This window comes from Lampetra fluviatilis, chromosome 15 (assembly GCF_964198595.1).
Source record: "Lampetra fluviatilis chromosome 15, kcLamFluv1.1, whole genome shotgun sequence".
Lineage (NCBI taxonomy): Eukaryota > Metazoa > Chordata > Hyperoartia > Petromyzontiformes > Petromyzontidae > Lampetra > Lampetra fluviatilis.
This window is the reverse complement of record NC_136289.1, coordinates 7,756,303-7,778,509: the sequence shown is the minus strand read 5'-3', so window position 1 is coordinate 7,778,509 and position 22,207 is coordinate 7,756,303. Positions and strand designations below refer to the sequence as shown.

The 22,207-nt window shown below is 48.4% G+C and overlaps 1 protein-coding gene across 3 annotated transcripts in view; it reads left to right on the top strand.

Moving 5' to 3' along the window:
* LOC144936152 (rho GTPase-activating protein 7-like) overlaps positions 1–22,207 on the top strand; it is a 152,389-nt gene that overhangs the window by 17,054 nt on the left and 113,128 nt on the right. The window lies entirely within an intron of this gene.

The window sequence follows — 22,207 nt, the reverse complement described above, 5'->3', positions numbered from 1 at the left end:
ATTCTTGCAGAACAGCGTTTAAACCCGTGTGTTAGAGACTGACCCACGGAAGGAGATATTACAGAACAACATTTGCGATGGCTTCAGATGATATTGTTTAGTCACACTTGGGGCAGTGTTTGGTACATGGGAGTGAAAATCAAAAAATGCAGTCCTGAGAGCTGGAACTTAGATGTAGTCATTGGTGAACAGACTGAGACCATCTGTCCACTCGAATTGAGAACCCAATGTAATCACGAGCAGGTTCAACCCAAGTTCAAACATTAGGATCACAGTGGTGCCTTGCTCAGCTGTCTTACCCCTGAACCACCCGGCATGTATTGCCTTTCCTGATATTGGAAAAAGCCGCTAATTTGCAAGCGCGCGTACATCCGTGCTTAACGGCCGATGGATTTGAAGTGTGGATGCTGTGAAAGGCTTTGGCCTGCCTAAGCGGGAGGCGCGCGGCGAAGAAGCCACCACAGCGTCTCACCGCGCCGTTTCACCGCGTCGTCTCACCACGTCGTCTCACCGCGCCGTTTCACCACGCCGTTTCACCGCGTCGTCTCACCGCGTCGTCTCACCACGTCGTCTCACCGCGCCGTTTCACCGCGCCGTTTCACCGCGCCGTTTCACGGCGTCGTCTCACCGCGTCGTCTCACCGCTCCGTTTCACCGCGCCGTTTCACCGCGCCGTTTCACCGCGCCGTTTCACGGCGTCGTCTCACCGCGCCGTCTCACCGCGCCGTCTCACCGCGCCGTTTCACCGCGCCGTTTCACCGCGCCGTTTCACCGCGCCGTTTCACCGCGCCGTTTCACCGCGCCGTTTCACCGCGCCCTTTCACCACGTCGTCTCACCGCGTCGTCTCACCGCGCCGTTTCACCGCGCCGTTTCACCGCGCCGTTTCACCGCGCCGTTTCACCGCACCGTTTCACCGCGCCGTTTCACCACGTCGTCTCACCACGTCGTCTCACCGCGCCGTTTCACCGCGCCGTTTCACCGCGCCGTTTCACCGCGCCGTTTCACCACGTCGTCTCACCGCGTCGTCTCACCGCGCCGTTTCACCGCGCCGTTTCACCGCGCCGTTTCACCGCGCCGTTTCACCGCGCCGTTTCACCACGTCGTCTCACCACGTCGTCTCACCGCGCCGTTTCACCGTGCTGCTCTAAGCACAGAAAAATCCCGGCCATTTCCTGTGGAGGCCAGGAACGGGGGGGGGGGGGAATGGGCGCCCGTCCATCCCATGTGGAGCCACTGCTCCGTGGTCGCCCGATCGTGGCCCCCACCCCAACGCTCCCAGACTCGGCGCCAATTCAGTCGGCCCACGCTCAACCAAGCGGCCTCTCTCTTTTTGTTTGAAGTTTTGGTAATTATCAGCAACTTGCTCCCGGAATAATTTATTGGCTTATTTTAAGGTACACATGCATGTTTCTGTAGTATTGGTTCAGAGCAGTATGTTTGTTTCGAGTCGTGATAGCCTTTCTATAGTTTGAGTTTTGTTTTAGGTGATGGATGCTTTAGTTATAATATTTTATAATCTAATATCACATGAAAATCACATGGAAGCTATGGATACCTTATGCACACAGGGAGACTCAAGGTCACCCCACATTGAAAATGTGGTGAACATCTTCAGTGGAACACCTAGTTGAAGAACTGTTCAGTGCACTCATACCCGAAAAGCACAATAATTCACTCTGCATCTCACAAAGTTCTTCACTGCATATCAAAACTCAATGTCATCCTATAACATGTTACTATTTTCCATTCAACATCATCATAATTGAATGACGTTCGTGAATTCATGTCGAGTATTTAAGTTTTTCACAACCTTTCGTGAGATACAAATTTTAAACCTTATTTGAAGTCAACTCAGCCCATCATCTCTTTTTCCTGAATAAAATAGGTACCACTTGGCGGGTTGCTGCCATAATAATGTGGAAATTAGGAGCAATGCCTCAGTACCCTCGATGCAGATAAACACTGTCGGAGGTTTTTTTGAGAATGGACTTACTGCCCTTGTTTTTTACTCTTTCCAACTAAGGCTAAAGGCATTCATTAATTATCTCTCTCTCCGTTCTTTTGTCTGCAACGTGGGGAAATGAAAACTCTTAAAGATAAACCAATTAAAGTTACATTTTAGTTTCATGTTTTGTTGCTATGAGTGATGTAACCCTATAGAAAACTGGGCATATGAATCAAAGGGTCATCAAACACTTGGGGATAAATACCAGCGTGAAAGGAGTAAGCCTTTTCAGCCAGGACCGGGACATTGCACGCAATACGGGTTTACCCCCATGGTGTCACGTGTGATCTCATCACGTTTTGTGACTCAGAAGGTACCCTTATTATCGCAAATAGCATACCGTAATCGGAGCACGAATGCATGTTGAAAAGATTAACAGAATATTAAGCATATGAATAACATTTCTTCCTTGTTAATTTTACGCTTTGAAAAACATCTTAAATATGGTTCATTTTAATCGGCCTGAAGTTATTTAAATATGTTATATCTTCATATTGCAGCGACGGTAGTAGGAAATAGATGGGACTCCCAAAAGCACAACTTTCTCATTTTGGGAAAATCAATTAACAGTGCGCGTGAAATCTCCGTTAGGGCTTTTAAAACGGACGTCATTGTTCCGAAAAAATTCAATTAAATTGCTGTTGGATTTCTATTCTTCGTCCTAAACTAACAACAAAGTTATTGCAACCATATGTAAAGCTCAATTGGTTAAAGGATTAGATTAATTCCTCGTCCATTTTTTTTATTCTGGGAAAAATGTACTTCTAGGATTGTGTGCACTTGGAATGTAATTTCAGACCGGCTGCTTTTTTTTCCAGCAGGAACACTCAGAGAGAAAAAAAAAATCTGTGTTCTGAGAGTAAAAGTTGGTAGTGCTGAACAAAAAAAAATAGTTTGTTTATCTTTTGGTCTTTCCCAGCTTATCAGCGCTGGCTGAGAGAAAGGGGAGGCTTATGTGTGCCTTGGGAGAGAGCAGTTTTGTAGCGGCTGAGTTCGTGTCACGAGGCGAAAACAAGTGCGGAGGAAAACAAATTTGGGGGAAAAAATGCTGACCAAAAATGTCAATTGAACTGGGAATAACCCATTATCTCAATTTATTCATTTGCATTGCGATTTTTTGTTGTTGCCAATGTTAGCTCAGCGTGTGCGTTAGGGTGACTAATATCCTCACTTGGATGGGAATGCAGCGTTGTTTGTGTGAGAAAGACAGCCAGCCGCTATTGGGGCTTTTGGGGAAAATGATCTGACCCTTAACCTCTCAGCCGGCGTAGAAAGTGTGTATGGCTGTGTGTGGCCTCTGCGCCCCTGTTGAAGTCCGGGACGGTCGGCCTGGCCTGTGGTTGTTTGAGGCTGAGAGCTACCTCTGCATAAACATTCCTTAGTAAATAAGTCAATAAATGCATGTTAATTAATAGTAAGTCAATAAAGCTGGAATGCTTGCAGGGAGTTTGGTCTGCTGATGGCAGAGATACCCGTGTTAGTCTGGTTGAAATTCACACGAGTATTTGTCCGTGGGAACTTTAGCTACACGACTGAAAACCTGTAATTATAGCCATTGGCGTAGACCAAGTTACACTATCATCATCATCATCAACATTTGTCGTGTAAAGCCTCGCTTTGTACCATAAAAAGGCCAAACTCTGTTCGCAAAGGACCCATTACTTACAGAAAGAGTCTTTACCTATAAACATTGGGCATTTCACCATCATAGTTTCAAGAAAACCTGACTGTTAATGATACACCACCGTGTCAAATTTAGCCCAGTTTCTTGTATGTATTGAACCAATGCGGCTGATAAGATGCACTCCCAGAAGGCCACGTAGCTAATGTTACAATGAGGCTAATGAAATGAATTAAGACAGAACAAACAAGAAACATTACGAATGAGAGGGTTAAAATTTGTTTAAAATGATGGATTCTTGAATCGAATTGCAACCCCCAATAATATAAAAATAACCGACAACGATACAAACATATATTATATGATGCTTTACAAGACTCGTCGGGAGAATATCGTGGGCAGTGCTCACATGCTGACCTCAATGGTTTGCTCCTGCATACAGTACGAAGGCATCTGTCACATTATTACTGTTGCAGTTAAGAAATTATATTGGAAGCCATCGGTGTTTGCCTCCTTACAGATAGACTGCTGTCCGTCATAGTAATGTCGCTTAGGACCTGACATAGATGAGCAATGAACAGCTTCTTTGGGTCACCCTGACTTTTCTTTGTCACATTATAATGGAGACGCAAATAGCTCCAATTGATATTCAGCTGCCGATATGTGCTTCAACTAATCCTGCCCAACCTAAATGCCAGCGATAGCTTCATCCGACACGGTGCAGACCGCCTCTGTGGCTGCGCGCGTGGGTCGAGATATCCGGAGAATGCGTCCTCTGGCTGTAATTGTCTGTGTGGTGCGGTCCTCGTGATTTTGCGGTCGTGATTGGGTGGGGTGGTCGGTGCCCGGCGCTGCGCTGCCAACCAACCCGGGCCCCGTTCCCAGCCATGTATTTCGGTGGTTACTGGTATGGGTCCGAGTGATGGATTTGATCACAGGGCTGATGATGGGCCTGGTGATGAGCCTGGTGAATGGGCCTGGTGATGGGCCTGGAGTCACACTTGGGTCGAGGGGGATGTTAAACCCGGCTGCAAAAGCCCAACTGTGAGCTGCCTACTGGAATTACCAGCCAAGTGATTTAATCGGACTCTGGCAACTTCAATCATAGTCTCAGCCAGGCCACCCCTACATAGACTTGATAGGCTTTGTGGTCCTTGACACACAAGCCATGGGGACGAAAGTGTGGCTGGCCGTGTTTGAAAATGTTACATTTAGGCAAAATGAGCAAACAAAACTGCGTGAATGAAAGAGAAGAAACAATACAAATAACTAGAGCTTGATTCCGCTGGATCTATCCATGTAGGTAAGCCAGGAAACATTTCTGCACTCAGCAAACGACATCAAGGACACCTCAAGGTATGGCTGTAGTTACCGGTAACGTACTACTTTCAGTTTACCAGTGAGAAAATTAAACCCTGTGAACAATGCAATAAAAACAAGAAAAATAATCGATTCTTAATCGATTTACAACTACCAAATCATGAAAATTCATTGAATCGCTGAGAGGTGTGTGCGGGGAGCGGTGAATCGTGCTTTCACGGCAGGTGGGCCCTTTCACCGCTCACGATGGCTACGCTGGGCTCTTTGTGGAGAAGCGCGATCTGGGGGTTTCTCAGAAGCGGTTGTAGCGGCGTTGGCAGTGGCGGCGCGAGGGAAGGCGTCCTCCTCGCAGGGGCGCCGTGCCCCGGGCCCTCAAGGCAGACAAAGGGGGCCCTTTAGGATTAGAGGAATGTTACTTTCACGAGACTAAATGAACCACCAGCGCCTTGCTCATCCTGCTGCTACTGACACAGGTGGTCAGGAATGTTCTTCAAATAAATATACATAGTTGGAAGAAAAATCATTTTCACTACTTTACTGTAGATTAAAAAAAATATATATACATTTGTTTAGTTTCTTAGTGGGGTGGAGTGGTGGCACAGTGGCAAGCGCACTGTGCTATAAACCTGGTGGTCTGAGTTTGATTAGGAGTGATATATGAACTAGTCCTGGTTCCTTTTTTTTTACCAGCCCGTATTGCCTAGCATGGTGAATAACCGTCAAATGACCACCACAAGTTGACACTATGTGGGGAGGCCTTCATCCTGCAGTGTATTAGCAAAGGGCTGTAAATCAACAGAAACAAGCCTCCAAAAGTTTTAAATAGAACAACAACAATAACAAGAACCGTGGAATGAACAATAAATACGAAAAAACAATATGTAAAATCACCTAGAAAGGGAGAAGGGGAAAAAAGAAGAAAAATGTGAACAATGTACAATGGCCGACCAAACCTCCAGACAAAGCATATGCGTGTCACCACCCGTGAGCACAAGAAGAGCCAGGATCATCCAATAACCCATCTGGCTCGCGTGTGTGACCACCAACAGACGGCGTAGGGGCAATTTGCCCAATGGGGGAGAGTCATTTAAAGGGAACGGTCTTTGAACGGGTCCTTGTCGCCGGACCCCCAGGCGGGGTGGGTGTGGGCTCCCTGGAGGTCCCGGGGACAACTTGAAGATGGCCTAATGGGTACGGCCCCTCCCGGGAAGTAGACAGAAGTCTAGCAAGAGGAGAAGGAGTGGGTGACGGCTGCAGTATACTCCTCAATCCACCTCCGGTCGGTGCGACCTACGGCTCGAAGGGTGCTATGTGCTGGGATCCTGTGGGCGCATAATCAGAAATCCCTTGAGGCACAACCTCCGCGGATGCATGCCCCAGTGCGCCGGACACATCAGATGAAGGGATTTCGCCCGACAGAACAAACGGTTTCAGTCGCGACGGATAAACGAACCAAAGCCGGCACCCGGACTGGATTTGCACACTGTGGACTCCTAACCTCTACAACTTCGACCGGGCCATGCCATGGTTTATACAATTTGGGGGACGTACCCACCAGAACTTGGGGGCAGTGAAGCCAAGCTTTATCACCCGATGTCCATTTAGTTACCGATTTTCGGAGCCCCACAAGCCGTTCGTTAGCAGCCTGCCGCAAGGCGGAATTCCCTCGGGAAAATTCCCGTGCTTCGGACAACCGTGTCAAGTTAAGGTGCATGGGGCTAGGCATCTTTTTGTTGGTTGGCACCGAGCCCAATTAAATCTCAATCGGGGGTCCTGCTCCCTCCCGTACATGAGAAAAAATGGGGAGAACCCGGTAGAAGCGTGTGGGGCCGATCTATAGGCAGCACGAACACCCGGAGCGTGCAGGTCCCAGTCAGACTGGGCCTCATTGACCTGCTAACACAACATAGAAGTCAGGGTCCTGTGTAGGCATTCCACCATACCATCAGTCTGGGGGTGATAAGGCGAAGTACAAACCTTGTTGGTGCCCAACAGATCGCATACCTCCTTTAATAGGTTGGATGATTTTTTTTGCCTTGGTCAGTAAGGAGGCATTCCGGGGCCCCCTTATCTAAGACACAACCTGGAGGAACGCGTCCATGAATGGCCAACGCGAGAGGTACTACACCCCTACTAATAAATATTTGTTACCCCGTGGGGTGGTGGGGAACGGTACAAGCACGTCGAGCACGATGAGTTCGTTAACTCAGGACACAGAAATCGATTTCAAAGGAGGCCGATCAGTTTTCGGGAGGGGGGTTTCCAGCGGGCATTCTGTGCACCCTTTCAAAACATTATAAACGTATCCTTCAATCCTAGGCCAAAACAAATCGAGTTTAAGAGTCGACAATGTTTTGCGTACACCAAGGTGCATCACTCATTGCACAACCCATATAACCTTGCCCCGCAGAACGGTGGGCACCACAATGTTATGCCATTGTAATTCACCGTCCCACCGCATTAGCAGACCCCTTTTTAGGATCAGAGGGGACAACCCTCATCGGCTCTCCCCACCCTCTTAGTTCCCGGCACGACGCCTCAGTTTGATCAAGGAGGTATCTTCCGCTTGGAGTTGCCCCCATTTTGAATGGGTGAGGCCAATTGTGTTATCCAAAGTCTCAGCCGTCCCTGTGTATAGGACGTCCACGGAAGCTACCACAGTGGGGGACGGTCCCGCTTCAGCGGGCTTGCACCACCCAGCACCCGTAAGGCTAACACAGCGGTCACTTGGTGACAGTCGTCACAGTGCATCCGCATTGACATGACGAACACCCTTCCTGTATGATATTTTGAAGGAGTAGTCCTGAAGGACTTCCAGCCATCGGGAGAGCTGTCCGGATGGCTGCTCGATCCGCAACGCATACTGGAGAGCCGCAGGGTCCATGCGCACCTAAAAAGGTATGCCATAGAGGTATGGACGGTATTGTTGGGTGAAATAAACAATAGGCAATAGCTCTCAGCGCGTCACACAGTAGCGCTGCTCAGCCAGGGACAGCACTCTGCTTCCGTACGCTACCACGCTCTCCACTCCGTCCGCCACTTGTGACAAAACTGCGCCAATACCGGTGTTACTGACGTCCGTGTCAAGGATGAAAGGCAAGGAAAAATCAGGGTATCGAAGGGGAGGTCCACTGACCAGACCATCACTGCAGCGCGACAAACACAGCCTCCTCCTCCTCCCCCCATCGAAATCTCTGACCCTTGGCAGTGAGGACGTGGAGAGATTTAGCGATTGGGGCGAACCCGGGTACAAATCGTCGATAATAGGAGCCGAACCCGACAAAGCTACGTACCTCACCTATCAACTTGGGGGTTGGCCATGTGCGCATGCACGCAGTCATTTCCGGGTCCGTCGCTATACCCAATTCACTGAAAATGTGGCCCTTTGTAACAGATCACATTTTTGTGGCTTAAATTTGAGGTTATCAGGCCGCATTTTGAGAAAGACTGCACGCAAGCATTGTAGATGTTCCTCAAACATACATCCAATCACAATGACGTCATCGAGGTAAATCAAACAAGCGTCCGCTTGGAGACCTGCAAACACCAGTTCCATGAGCCTCGGGAATGTGGCTGGAGCCGAATGGCGCCCCATCGGGAGCCGGTTAAATTCAAACAACCCTTGGGGTGTACAGAACGCAGTCTTTGGTTTAGAACTGTCGTCCAAAGGCAACTGGCAGAACCCAGACAAAGTAAGGGTGGAGAAGAACTGCGCTCCTGACAAAGCATCCAAGGAGTCATCCATTCGTGGGAGCTGGTATGCCTCAGCCACGGATGCAAAATCTCAGACTCCCATCGTGCTTTTTGACTAGAACAATGGGAGCCCCCCACGGACTGTTAGAGGGGGAAATGATGTCAGCAGCCAACATCTTGTCGACCGCCTGACACACGTGGTCCTTTTCCTTGGGACTGAGTCTATAGGGGTTTTGGCGAATGGGGGCGGCACTCCCCTTATCAATGTGGTGGTGCAACAGAGCTGTGCAGCCAATATAAAATTTTCTCTTACTAAAAACATCAGAAAATTCCCTTAAAAGAGCACGCAACTCAGCCCTCTGTGCATCAGACAACTCGGGGCTTTCACAGCAGAGCGCCTCCAACCATGAGTCATTACACCTTTCTCCCTGCCCCACAGTCGCCGCAACTTCCGCATCCCCGGCGTCATCAACCTCACAAGACGCGATCAAGGCGCGAGCCAGAACAGTGCGAGTTTGTATGACGGGCGTATGCAGACCAGCGTTCAAAACCTGAATAAAAGGTTGCTGGTCGTTTGACACCAAGGCCTGTGCGCCTGTGCCCCCACTAATGTAAGGCCCCGAACCGCCTTGTTCGAGGGGGCCAAGAGGATCCCTCCCGCAGTCGCTTCTTGGTCAAGCTGCTTCCGCAGTTTCAAAGGCACAAGCATCTGCACACCGGGGGGGATTTTCACGGTTTCCACAGCCAGCGCTTGGACTGTGGCGTTAGCCATGCACATACGAGTCGGGGAGAACAAAAACGCCATTCAGCGGCCCGATGGCAATTCAATGCAGCCCTGGTCCACAAGGATCTTCAGGGGCATTTTCCCTAGGAAATCAGTTCCTAATAGGCAGGGCATGGCCAGGGATTTTGAAATAAGCACCGGCCTTGTCAATTGGATGTCCCCAATGCACACCGTGACCAATATTTGACCAATAATCCCCAAGGACTCGCCATTGGCGGCAAAACACATAATTTCCACAGGCCAGATGGCAAACAATTTTGTCAGCAAAATGCAAAAAATCATCTTAGAGATAATGGTAGTGGATTCTCCGGTATCAATAAGCACCCACACCTCTAAACCCTGCACGGCACCAATGACGGCAGATGATCCCGCTACCGCAGCAACAAAATGGTGGCACAACCCCGGCCACTGAACAGGATGGCGCGGCCACCCATTTCCCGCCAAAATCGAACTTTTTCGCTCCGCAACCCGATGAGAATCAACAGCATGCAAATCTGGACGCGAACACGAAGCATGAGGTGACTGGAAGGACCGTGTGTGTGGTGTGCCGCGACTCGCCTGAGGACCCAGCGGAGTGGAGGACGCCCGGGTAGATGATGACGGCGCCGTGGAGAGTCTCCCTCGTTCGGCACGGCATCCCTTCGAGACGTGTCCTGGCAGGCTGCACTTGAAGCAGATGACGGGGTCGGTCCTTGGGTGAGAGAAGGTCCCCCTTGGCAGGTTTCGCCCTCCTTGTTGCCATGTTTTGTCCTTCTTCCGTCTGCCGCCACCGAGTGAAGTGCAAGCTTGGGAAGGCTCCACGCCTTTGGGCACTTCCGCCACCTCCGAGGGTCCGGCACATGCAGCCACGCTCGCCCGCCTCTTCAAATTGAAGTGTGCCTGGAGGCACCGTGCGATTCTGAGTGACGACAAGTCGTCCTCTTCCGTGGCTGGCAGGACAACGTTGAGTTCCTGGGCCAGCGACCAGGGAGTAGAGCCCATAAGTGCACTGCGGAAGGCGAGGGGCGTCTCAGCCTCCCCCCGCCTTCGCGCAGTAAACCTGTGCCGCACGTTGGATGGCGGGTCAAAAATTGCCCCCATCTCGGCGAGAGCCCGAGGCAGCGTGCCCCTGTCCTCCGGCGGGATGGCATTGAATGCCGCCAAGGCGTCATCATCGAGAGAGGTGGGGAGCGCCCGCAGCGCCTCCACCTCCGTCCATCCATCCCGCAAGGTTGCAGGTGGCGGTGAAGCGTCTGCAGAACGCTGCCCAGTCACCACCCGCAGCTTAAAACTCCTTCACAAAGGGGAGCCTTTTCCTCAGTTTGGGAACTTCTTGAAGCAAATTTGGCGGGAGGTCTGTTTTGGCGGGAATCGCGTCCCGCTTGTCCAACAAAATGGCAGCCGCGCGATCGGGCTGCATCTCCGTGGTTTCCCGCATGCGGGAAACAGCCACAATGGAGCCTTCTTCCCCCGGTTCTGATACACCAACATCTCCCGGTAGCCGCAGCTCGGTGAGCAACGCTGCCACGGCTGACTGAACATCAGCGAGGCAGGCGTCGTGCGACCAGCGCTCTTCTCCCGACGACGGCGACGCGGCGAGACCCTGTTCTCATCGCTCCTCCGTCGGTAGAGCCGTCTCGCCTTCACTCTCCGGGGTGGCCGTCCCCGGGGCTGTCTATGGGATTGCTACCCCGTCGTCCTCATCACCTGAAGACGTCCTGGCAAGTTGCTTCCTCTGCGTAAACATAACGCTACACTAGGGCTATCACTGAGCTATTCTGAACCACTTCTGACGCCAGATGTAGTGGTTTCCACGGAGGCGGACACTTCTAACTTGGAGGCAACACGTTTATTACACACCCCAACAAGGTAACTACGTAATTATATACACTCTTAACGGGATAACTATATAATCGGACCAGGTCAGTTAACACGCTGCCTGGTCCACGATGTCGTGCCGAAGACCGAAGAGCGAAGACCGTAGCACGATGGGTTGATCCCAAAGAACAGCCCCACTCGGCTCACAGGACCCCTTCTTATCGTGGCCTTGTTCTGCCCTCGGCCACGCCCCCTTCGGGATCTTCCCAGAAGGTTCTGGGACCTCACATCATGTGTCCCCTCGGTCCCCTTCTGGCCCCCGTCCTTATCCTCTCCTGGTCACGTGCCCTCTCGGGTTCACCTAGCCTGTCCCATATGCCATACGTACTCTGGTGACAGTGAGAGGCTCTAAGACGCACAGTTACATTCTTCTCACAGTGGCTAGTACTAACACCAGTGACTCAATATACGTCACTCGACAAGTATTGTCTTATGTCTTTGGTTTTTTTTCTTCAATAACTCTGGCAGCTTTTTTTTCACTTGCTAATTCATCGGCAAAGCCCTTTGCACTTTGATAGTGGAGCATTTTATTGTAGTGATTAATTTAGGGAGCGCTCGTTTTTCTAAATAAGAGCCACTTGATGGAGTGCTCACGCCGCTCGGGGGACATCCGAGTTGCGTTTACAACACGAGTCGGCAAAAAACGGGAAACGTAAACTCACTTGAAGCGGGGGAGCAGGGGAAGCGGGCAGGCACCTCGGCTGCGTTGCACCCGCTCGCAAGCAGCCAATTAGTTATGATCATCTAGCCGTCAGCTGTGCGCTGCTCAATGTTTAGGTTATCTGTGATTCATGCCCAACATGTGTGATTCCCATGAGAAGCGTTGCTCAGGCCGCGTTTAATGAGATCATGCGCCTTCCCAAGTGTGTGGGGTAGCGCATGTCTTTCCCCCCTCTCTGGTGTTCCGCTCGAGAATGAATGCTGGTGTCTGGCTGACCGTTAAAAACTTAAATCATTTTAAAAACAATCACGGACGCACGCCCGCTCTGATGTGCAGATGTTCGGGGAGGGTTTTGTGAGCGCGGGGCGGAAGAGACCATTCGGTCATGGTTTTTCTGTGTCCTTAGAGAGCTCTATTTTACATGTTTTGGTATTTAGCTAAAAGTTATATTTTAATGATGTCATTTACAAACACTGCCCTTAAACCAAAGAATCTGTTACAACCTGACATATAGTGTAGTGTATTTGAATTCTAGAATGTAAATAAGGGCCATTGCTCACAACATGATTTATTATGCTTGTTTACCCAGGAAAGCCTCACTGAATCTCACGACTCTTTTTCAGGAGGGTCCTGTCAAAGTTTTCACAGTCAGAGGGTGATGATTGATGTGTGATCGAAACGTCGTAGTTTTTTTCTTTTGTTATTTTCTTTGAACCTATATACGTGACTTTACCGAAAGACCCAAAGAATATGTCACTACGCATGTATATATTTAGTTATTTTCCATAAAGTTCTATGTAGAATACCTCTACTAGTTTTATGATTTCCTCTCGATCATACCTTATGGTTCCATCTTAATTTACCAATATTATCTTCTATTTTTATACTTTCCTGCTCCCATTGTTCATTATGGCATCTTCAATCATACTTTGTTGTGTTCTCCGTTTTGTCCTCATATATGTTTTCCTTTATGGTTGTAGAGAACTCTGTGTATTCTGTTTTGTTTGGCATTTTCATTCTTTTTCTTCAAAGGAAAATTGTCGTCATCCAAGCTCTCATAAGCACAAGCCGAATAAAAAATATTCAACTATTTAGTTAAGCAATTTTGTATTTTACCAGGTAAACCCAAAGAGCGACATGGCTATAAATGATAGACCCAGAGAAAATTCCACGCAACCACGGGAAGAGAAATATGCAAACTCCAAATATGCAGCAGGCAACAGGGTCGGGATCGATCCCACGGGAATTAATGTGATGAAATATAGAGGTAAACGAGAGAAGGATGGAGTGGTTTCGGTAAAATTTGATCATTTAAGGCAACAACAAGTTTTCATCGATGCATATTATCTGTCATGAAATGGATCAGAAACATGGACAAAAAGAATGTGGAACAAAACTTTAAAGTGCGCAAATAAGCATGGAGAGATAGAACAATAAACTCGTGGATCGGAGAGAAAATGCATATCAGCGATATCTTGTTAAATGTTAATACAAGCTTTTGGGCTTGTACAGCACATACAGGTAAAATGAATGACTGTTAATGAGCGAGACTAGTCATGGAATAGCAACCACAGGAGGGAACACGCACGAGAGGATGACCACCAGGGACCAATGAGATCAGCTCATACACAGGAGCGAGTTGGATTGTCGCATCGCAGATCGTGAGAGACGATGACCGTCCCATGGTGAAGCCTTCATCCAGCAGTTGATAGACAATGATGAATGATTCATGATTTATTATTACATGTAAAATATTTACCGTCTGGCATTTGTGATCACATTTTATTTTGTGATGGCAGGTTTCATGAAGCAATTGAAAAGAAAAAAACCACATCAGAGACCACAAATGCCTGCATAGCAATTGAAAATAATTTTTTGGTGAGCACAATAATGCGCGTTACCTTTCTAACGAAAGGGCTTGGTTCAGATATGTTGCACATTCACAAATGTTATTGTGGCGTTGACTGTGGACTCCCACAATAACACTCTCACGCCAAATATACTATTTAATTGCTGACCTACTAAATGTATGGGTTTGCACATGTAAAATCCCTTCTTATTGGCCTATAACCAGTGGCAGATTTTGCAGTGGGGAAAAAATGTTATTGGTCATAAATCGTGAATTGTAAACCGCCTACCGACACTACTGGGCCAATAATGCACAGGCACGGATGGCATCACATAGCAGCACATTGTGCATTGTTACCCTGTTTGCTTTACCTGCTCTTCCAATGACCCCAAAGTCCAGTACTTGATAAGCGGGGCACTGCACGTTTATTGAGCCGTCTTGTGACCTTTCCCGTATGAGCTGTGCGTGGCCGCCAGCGTTGACGTTGCGTAGGGTCCTCCAATGCCATAATCCCAGCTAAAACATTCTGAGCTGAGTGAGTACGTGTACATGTACGCTAGGTCATTTATCCTGTCAGCTTCACTGTGGATGAAGCAACGACTTTGACTTGTTTGATAATAGGTTTTCCCCCTTTTTTCTGGCTACAACACAGGCGTTGACTTGTTTGTTTAACTGAATTTAACTCTGCTGAACAAAATGTTCATTAACGTGGGGCTTCTTAAGTAATGAGATGCGGAGCTGTGAGGCAAGTGAATAGCTCGAGACAAATTTGCACTGAACAGATGGATCGCTGCACATTTATTTTCTCTCTGGCCACTGGCAGAATTCACACCCATGCCCGCATCACCCTAAGTCCTCCGATCCCTCCACTGACTCCCAATCCAGTCTTGGGTCGATTTCAAGATCGCACTCACCTTTTTTCAGAACCTCCATGGATTATCTTGCACGTACTTATCTCTTTTCCTTTCACTCTATTCCCTTCCATGCACTCTCCACTTCCCCAACCAAGATTTTTACTCAAAGCCCACGGTCAATCTTCGCACAGTGGGAGGCCATCCTTTCTCCTCTGCTGCCCTTGCGGTCTGGAACTCCCTTCCCCCATTCTTTCCGCTGGTAAAATCCAGGCTCACAATCTTTACATTTTCCTGAGCCAATGACCAACTCCTTTCTCAATATAAAATAAATAAGACTATTTTACCCAGGATACCCGTATCACACTGTTGTACGTAGGGTCTTGAGATGCGGTTGCATATCGATGTAAATATTTTTTTTACTGTCCTGCATTGCTCTCCTGCTAGTGCAGCAAGTCAAAAAAAGACAATTGGCAGTGGAACACAAGCTCAGATCGTGCTTACAGCTTCGCCATGTACACTCTTATAACAAAAACATATAGAAGGCCAACGTTTCAGGAAATGGCCCTTCTTCATAGCGGAGAGAGAGGGCTGAAAGAACTTCTGGTTTTGAGAGCCGCATTCCACAGTCCGGTGCGTTTCCCCGGTATAAGTCAGTCGACCTTTCTGCCTGCTATTCGCTCCAAAGAAGGCGCACGAGTTGTTATGATTTGTGCAGTGCGAAATATTTCCCATTTCTCGTGGGATCTCCCCAAGATGACAGAGACGCTGGGTGGCCCCCCACAGCACCGCTGCGATCGCTTGATGACTTTGAACGTGGGCGTCGCAGCGTTGCACAACAACATAACAACAACAAAAATGGGGGGGGGGGAGGTTATACAAACGTTTTATGAACGTTTGTTGGACTTCAATGTTCCGCTGCGGGAGAACACCATGGTCCAACCCTGCCGTGCGTTTGTGGGACTCGCTTGCGGTTGCCTTGCGGGCGGGCGGGCGGGGTTGGGGTAATAAACAAACGTTAACAACGTATTTGACCGAAATTCATCGCGATTCACATTAATTCCGTAAACTACGTCTCAAGGTGCGTGAGTTGAGACGGCGGTGAGGCTATCCATCCTCGGCAAGGGGAGGGAGGGGGGGGTCCAATCCCCGGCCACGTTTCCACATCTGCCCCTCTGGTCGTCAGACGCCCGGCGGTCTAAACATCACTCTGAGCCACGCAGGAGAGATGGGGGAGTTTTGAGATGCTTTCTCAAAACGGGGTCACGGCAAATAAATTGGCCACGCCGGGCTCTTTTTTTCATTCCTCGTGGCTTTGGTGGCGAGGCCGTCTTTACGCGGCGATTTAGAGCGCGTGGGGGCTTCTGCTTTGTGTTTGTTTACGCGTTCTGGGTCGGTGGCCGATGGTCCCCTGGCTTGCAAGGCTCCGCGCGCGAGTGCGCAGATCCGAGCGCCGTGCGCGACGCGGTGCGCTGTAAACGTGCGTGTGTGGTCCGCCAGGGCGAACGTAAACACGGCCCCGATGCCCCCCAGAGACCGCTGTAAACGCCTCGCAGTGTCGCTCACATTACACTGCCTGTCCTTCATCCGATGTATTTATATATACTCCATTTGTTTCGCCATCCACGCGATTCTTGCTCCGCGCACACGTGTCCGTGTGTCCGTGGGGAGCGGTGGTTGTGGTTCTGGCCACCCACCCCCTCGTGTGCCATGCCAGTCTTCATAGGTGCGCGCTAACAGCACTTGCCCCAACAGTCTGTTCACGTTCTTTGTTGTGTGCGGGGAAGCGGTAGTGTCGTGGTTATCGCGCAGCGCTACGAACACGGCACCCTGAGTTCAGTTCCCCCACCATGGATGACATAAGTGCCGATTATCTGAATCGTTGTTGGGTCTCTTCTAGGTTTACTTCGCCTTAAACGAGTAATCGATGTAGCCGGGTGTGGTGCTGGCCACATACAGTGCTGGCCTTAATATGTGCTCGCAAACAGCACTTGCCCCAACAGTCCATAGGGGGAGATCTTTGTGTGTGGCTCACTTTATGGCTGAGCGTATCTTGTAGTTTATTAAGGAAGGTGACAATCTCCGTTATTTACAATGTCCACTCGATTTGCAGCGTACAATATATATCGTACAGTATATCAGTGAATTAATTAATGCATGTATGTATAAACGAATTAATGTTTGAATATATACACTGACGGATTGTTACATCACACTATCTTGAGATTGATTACGACTGAGGACGATGTGCATCGATGCATCACGACACGTTGCCATGAGGAAGCGTTGAGGTTTCAACTTGGTTAGGGCAGTGGTCACTTCAGGGAAAAATCACTTAGCCTGATGCTGTCCCTGTAACCACAGCAATGAATGGGTGATGCTGCAGAGGTCCAGTAAAGTGTGGTGAGGTGGAGGGTGGGTAAGTCCAACCCCAGCCAACAGCTGGAAAATTACCGATTATATTCCCATTTAGAAGAGAAGGCCAGACTTCTGCCTGTCGTTGTCACGGGCACTGCCCGCATGGCACATTTTACCCATTATGTGTCAGATACACCTCGTGCAGTTCGAGCAGAAGAGAAGGAATTGGTGGAATGTGTTATAATCCATTATGAATGGGGTGTAATCCAATTTATGGAATGAATCAAGAATCCATTTCAGAGACAGCAACGTGCTTCACAAAGAGACCTTCATTTTAGATCACCCACGCCGCCATTCCTCTTCCTCGTGCCATTATTATCTCGTGGTGTTTGCATAACCGCCATTTGAACTTGGGCTGTCTGGATTCCCGGACGCTCCACATAGCGTTCCTGCCATTGCCCAATCCTCAAATTAGCGTGCATGCGCTTCGCAATGGTGGGATGATCTGCGTGCAAGGCGCGGGGGGTAGGGGGGAGGGAAACGACGCGCCGGTCACCATTGACACATGGCGATGTGTCTGGGCGGTTCACAGGACTCGTGTGCCAGGTCGGAGAACTTGAGCCAGCCTGGCTGATACCCTGGGTTCAACTCCAGGCAAGCATTATTATTCCACTGGGTTCTCGTGCGTAGCGGTTTGATGGTCTCGGCGTGGTCATCAATGACTGCACGAATTAATGTCGTGTTAAGGTTTAGATTTCACTTAAATCAAAATAAAATTAAGCTCTGACAACAAAATAATTGGCAGGTTGATTGTCATGTGATGAACACTTCGATAGCAAGGGCATGCCAGAAGGTGCAATGCTCCTCGTATGGATAACATGCAATTGAATGGATCTCAGAAGTCGTTCGATGACCATGGGGTGATGCAATGCTTTCTGCGAGAGTTCAAAATGTAAATTCACTTACGACACGATGCCATGGCACAGTTAGATATATAATTTGGGAAAATACATTTAACTCAAATATAAACAACAAACATGATGCACGACGGTGCCAATTTGTGGTGCCTTAATCAGAGCCTTGTTTTCTTGGACCTTTCGGTAAAGTCACGTAGAAGGGAAATAATAAGAATAAAACATAATACAATTCTCACGACGTTTCGGCCACAACACAAGCAGCCGTCCTCAGGTGAAGAACAGAGCTGTCGGAAAGACAGCGTCCTAATGAACACCGCTTTTTAAGCTGTTTTATTATTTATTATTTTATTATTTCCCTTCTGCGTGCTTTTACCTGAAAGATCCAAGAATATGAATCCCTGCAGTCACGAAAGCTTTAAATCGAAATTCAGAGCCTTGTTATTTATCTGTAACGGTATCAGATGCTGGCACTGATTTTCTGTAGTACCAAAGGTTTTTGGGAAACATTCCGTGGAATCTGACGGGTTGAGGCTAGACCCAGAACTAAAGCTCGAGTTTGGGTCAGGATGAGGACCAAGGTTTTGGTTAAGTGACAGGGTTCGTGCCAGTTGTAGAATAAAGACGAACAGAGTTTTGGTAAGGGCTGGGATTCTATTTCCGTGTTAAGTTGTAAGCTAGGGATTAGACTTGGGTTGTGGTTTAGGCGAGGGTTTGGGTTATGACGTAGGGTTACTGTTTAGGCTAGCAATGCTTGCATCCATACATTTATTCAACCGTCTTGTCCCTTTGTGCGTACAGATACACGTGTAAAATAAACAATGCTGGCCACATATGTGTATACAAACAGATGCTTTAGTGTAAACACACACCAAATTCCTGCGTCGCCATGAAACTAGAGAACTTCCTGCTCTCATGAGAGACCACAAATACCTTGTAACGATTAACAAGGCAGTCATTCAGTCAGCCAGTTAATCAATCAGCCGGGCAGTCAAATCACCAATCAATTAACCGCTCACTTAACCGGTCCTTCACTGTCAGTCTCGGGGACAATCCGTCTAAAAAAACCCCACCTTAAATGGGGAAATATGCTGTACACAGCCATGCTGTCCGCGAGCGCAGCGGGTCGTGCAATGGTTGTCGTTTATTGGGTGGCCGGAGAAGGTGTTGTTGAGACAACAGCTTCACGATCCCCGCACCCCCAATCACGAGGGGCTGGCGGCTGAGGCAGTCTTGGGGTTTATTGTTCGCCGGTGCATTCTTAGAACTGCTGGGTAAAGTTCACTACCCTGGCAAGCGAAGCCACAGAGCAGTCTTCCTTTCTTTCGTCGACGCGTTATCGTTGCACCTTCCTTAACTTCTATCTTCGAACACTGCGAACGCTCTCGCACGCTTAATGTAGGCGAATTCATCCTCAGCGTTGTTCTATGTCGACACTTTCGTAAAATTATCGTGACTTTTTTTTTTTAGGGGGCTCTGTTTTTAGTTTTTGTTAGTTAGAGAGAGGGGGGGGGGACGACGACGACCGTGAGTTTAATATTTAGCCGCATCGCGTGTTTAATGGTCGAACGCGTCCGGTGCTGGTGTCGTGGCTGAAGAGGCGCCGCAGGAACGTGCAGGAGCGGAGGACATGTGTGCCCGAGCAGGTGATGCATGGGATAGCTGTCCCGTGTCGCGGCGTCCACCCGCGCGTGACACTCGCGCGAGAGGAGTTGTCTCTCCCGTGTCTGTGAACGACGCGGTTTGGGTTTCTGAGCGCGGCTTAAAGTCACCAAATAAAAACCGAGAACGTTTGGCGGTGCGCAAAATGATGACGGGAGGCTAATCGAATTAAAACTATAAATGATGCTTTTGACCATTGTAAACAACATTTCGCCAAAATTACTTTTTGTCACCGATGGGTAATTGAGAGTTTGAACTATTTTGAATATTTCTGCAGCATGCCAAGCAAAGTAGTGTAACTGTTATTTCTCATTTTCTACAGCTGCTGATTTGTCGACTAATACTGGAATTAAACAATAACTGTCACAATGACATCGCCTGTAAAAGTAATTTTTCATGATTACGTTCATATTGAGAAGTTTAAGGCCGATTGTAGTGTGATGACGGTGATAATATAACCAGAGAGTCTCAATAATGGGGCATTATTGGAACAGACTCTGACATGTTAGAGTGATTTGGCTTACCAAATCCCAGGAGTAATTTCTATATTGCAATCCTTTAAAATCGGTACATCAAAATGTGTCGTCAATATGCCCAACTTTACAACAGACAGACATTTTTTTCTATAGCGTCCAGGGTTGTCAAAACATTTCGTTGCCCGTCGCATTGTCGCGCACTGCCGTGACGGTGTCACGCTGAGCGTCTTTTGAACACCCCAAGCAAAGCGAGTGGCCACGGAGTTCCCCTTTGGTCAGAGCCACAGAGCCACAGTCAATAATTATACACGGAGACATAAAAAAATCATAATTACCCGCCTGTGTCACGGACAGAAGGCCCGGCAGTAGTACGCCCTCTTGAGCAGCAGGTGGCGTATTTCCCCCTGCTCTGTTGACGTGAGAAGTTCACCAACTCTTGAAGGCGGAGGGCCCAAGAGTGCATGCACAGGGAGCGGACTAGGCCCCTGTGGCTTGCCCTCTATGTAACGATTGACCTCCAAACCCCCAGCAATTTAATGAATTGTCACGATTCAAGGCCATTATTTTTTTTATTCAAGAATCGAATAATTTTAGTTGTTTCTCTTTTTTTTTACACTCTCGTTTGTATTGCTTATTAGTCCCATTAACCTAATGCGTACGTTGTAAATAATAGCATCTTATGCGGTTTAACACGTAGGCTAACCCAAAAACTTGTATTATGAATAGTATCTTATACGTATTATTTCACGCCTGTATTTCCAGTCAAGGGATCAATTGTAATCCATGAATCAAAGCATCATTACAGCCTAATAATTGGGAATGGGGTTCGCGAGAGACTGACATTCCTGGCGAATTGTTTGAAGCGGCGTGCCAACACCTGCCTGTCCTGGCTGATTTCGGTATCAGCACGTGATAGGTCATCATGACTATTATTTAACCAGGTGTACTAAGACTGTCCATTTTGCAGTGGTGGCGCAGTGGTTAGCGCCCCGCGCTATGAACACGTGATCTGAATTTGATTCCCGTCCACGACTAACGTGAGTGGGCGAATGATAACTCGACTCTGTCCTGGGTCTCTACCACAAACTCCTCCGCGCACTGTGTGATGACTGACATGGCATTGAGAGGCCCTTCATCCAGCAGTAGATTGTCAAAGGGATGCCTGTTATTAATGTATTGTATATCATAACAACTCTGGGCATATTTTCTTCCAGAGCCATGACTTTATCATTGCGTGCTTGGGCCTTGGTTGTGGCGTCACAAGTTTAAGTGCCGCTCCAGAATGTGCGCTCATCCCCTCGCGTCTGTCTTTGTACCTGAATGAGCTTTCTTCCCGCTCTTCCTACAAAAACCATCTCGAGATGAAAAGCAGGACCGTGCGTCACAAAAAATGTTGCGCCAACACACAAACGAACAGTTGGACTGTTCTTGAATAAACATCCTGAAGAAATGAAACGCTGTTTGGACAAATCTTGAGCGTGCGCGTGTGCTCGCTAAGAGCTTAAGCAGAAACGTAGGCAGCTTCCGATGCACTCAGAGCACTTTGCACATAAAGCGTTATTTGAAACAATAAACGAAATGCGGAACTAATGAATCAACAGCATAGTTTGAACCCAGACCCTCTGAGTGGATGTGGGTATCCGTGTACGTACGCACACCGCGGCTAATTTGAATGAGATCAAGGCCACGGCATTTGTGACTCTTGTGGATTTGATAAGCACAAGCCACAGCTGTAAATTGCTCGTCCCAGATAACCTGAGTAAATTTCAGCACCGCTGTAAAAATAACACCGCCTCCTCCTACTCCCCCCCCCAATAAAGGTTTATTTTCATTGTTAGAAACTATCTTAAAAATAGTAAATTCATGTTGCCCCCTGGGTCTCCTCGCAACCAGAGCCTGATGTCCCCGCTGGGAAATCAGCCATGGCCTTTCATAATGAGAGCATTGTGCGCGAACAAAAGAGGAATTTGCGAACATGTTAACCTACTTTAGTGACCCCTAGACACAGTTAACTTTAATCGCTATTTAGGTTCACACAATTGGCCAAGGTTGTATTTGGTTAACGTGAGCTGGCAGGCAATCAACTGTAGGTTGCTTTGCTTATTCAAACGTTGGGCCTGTGTCTCTCAAGACTTACGTCTAATCAGACGCAATTC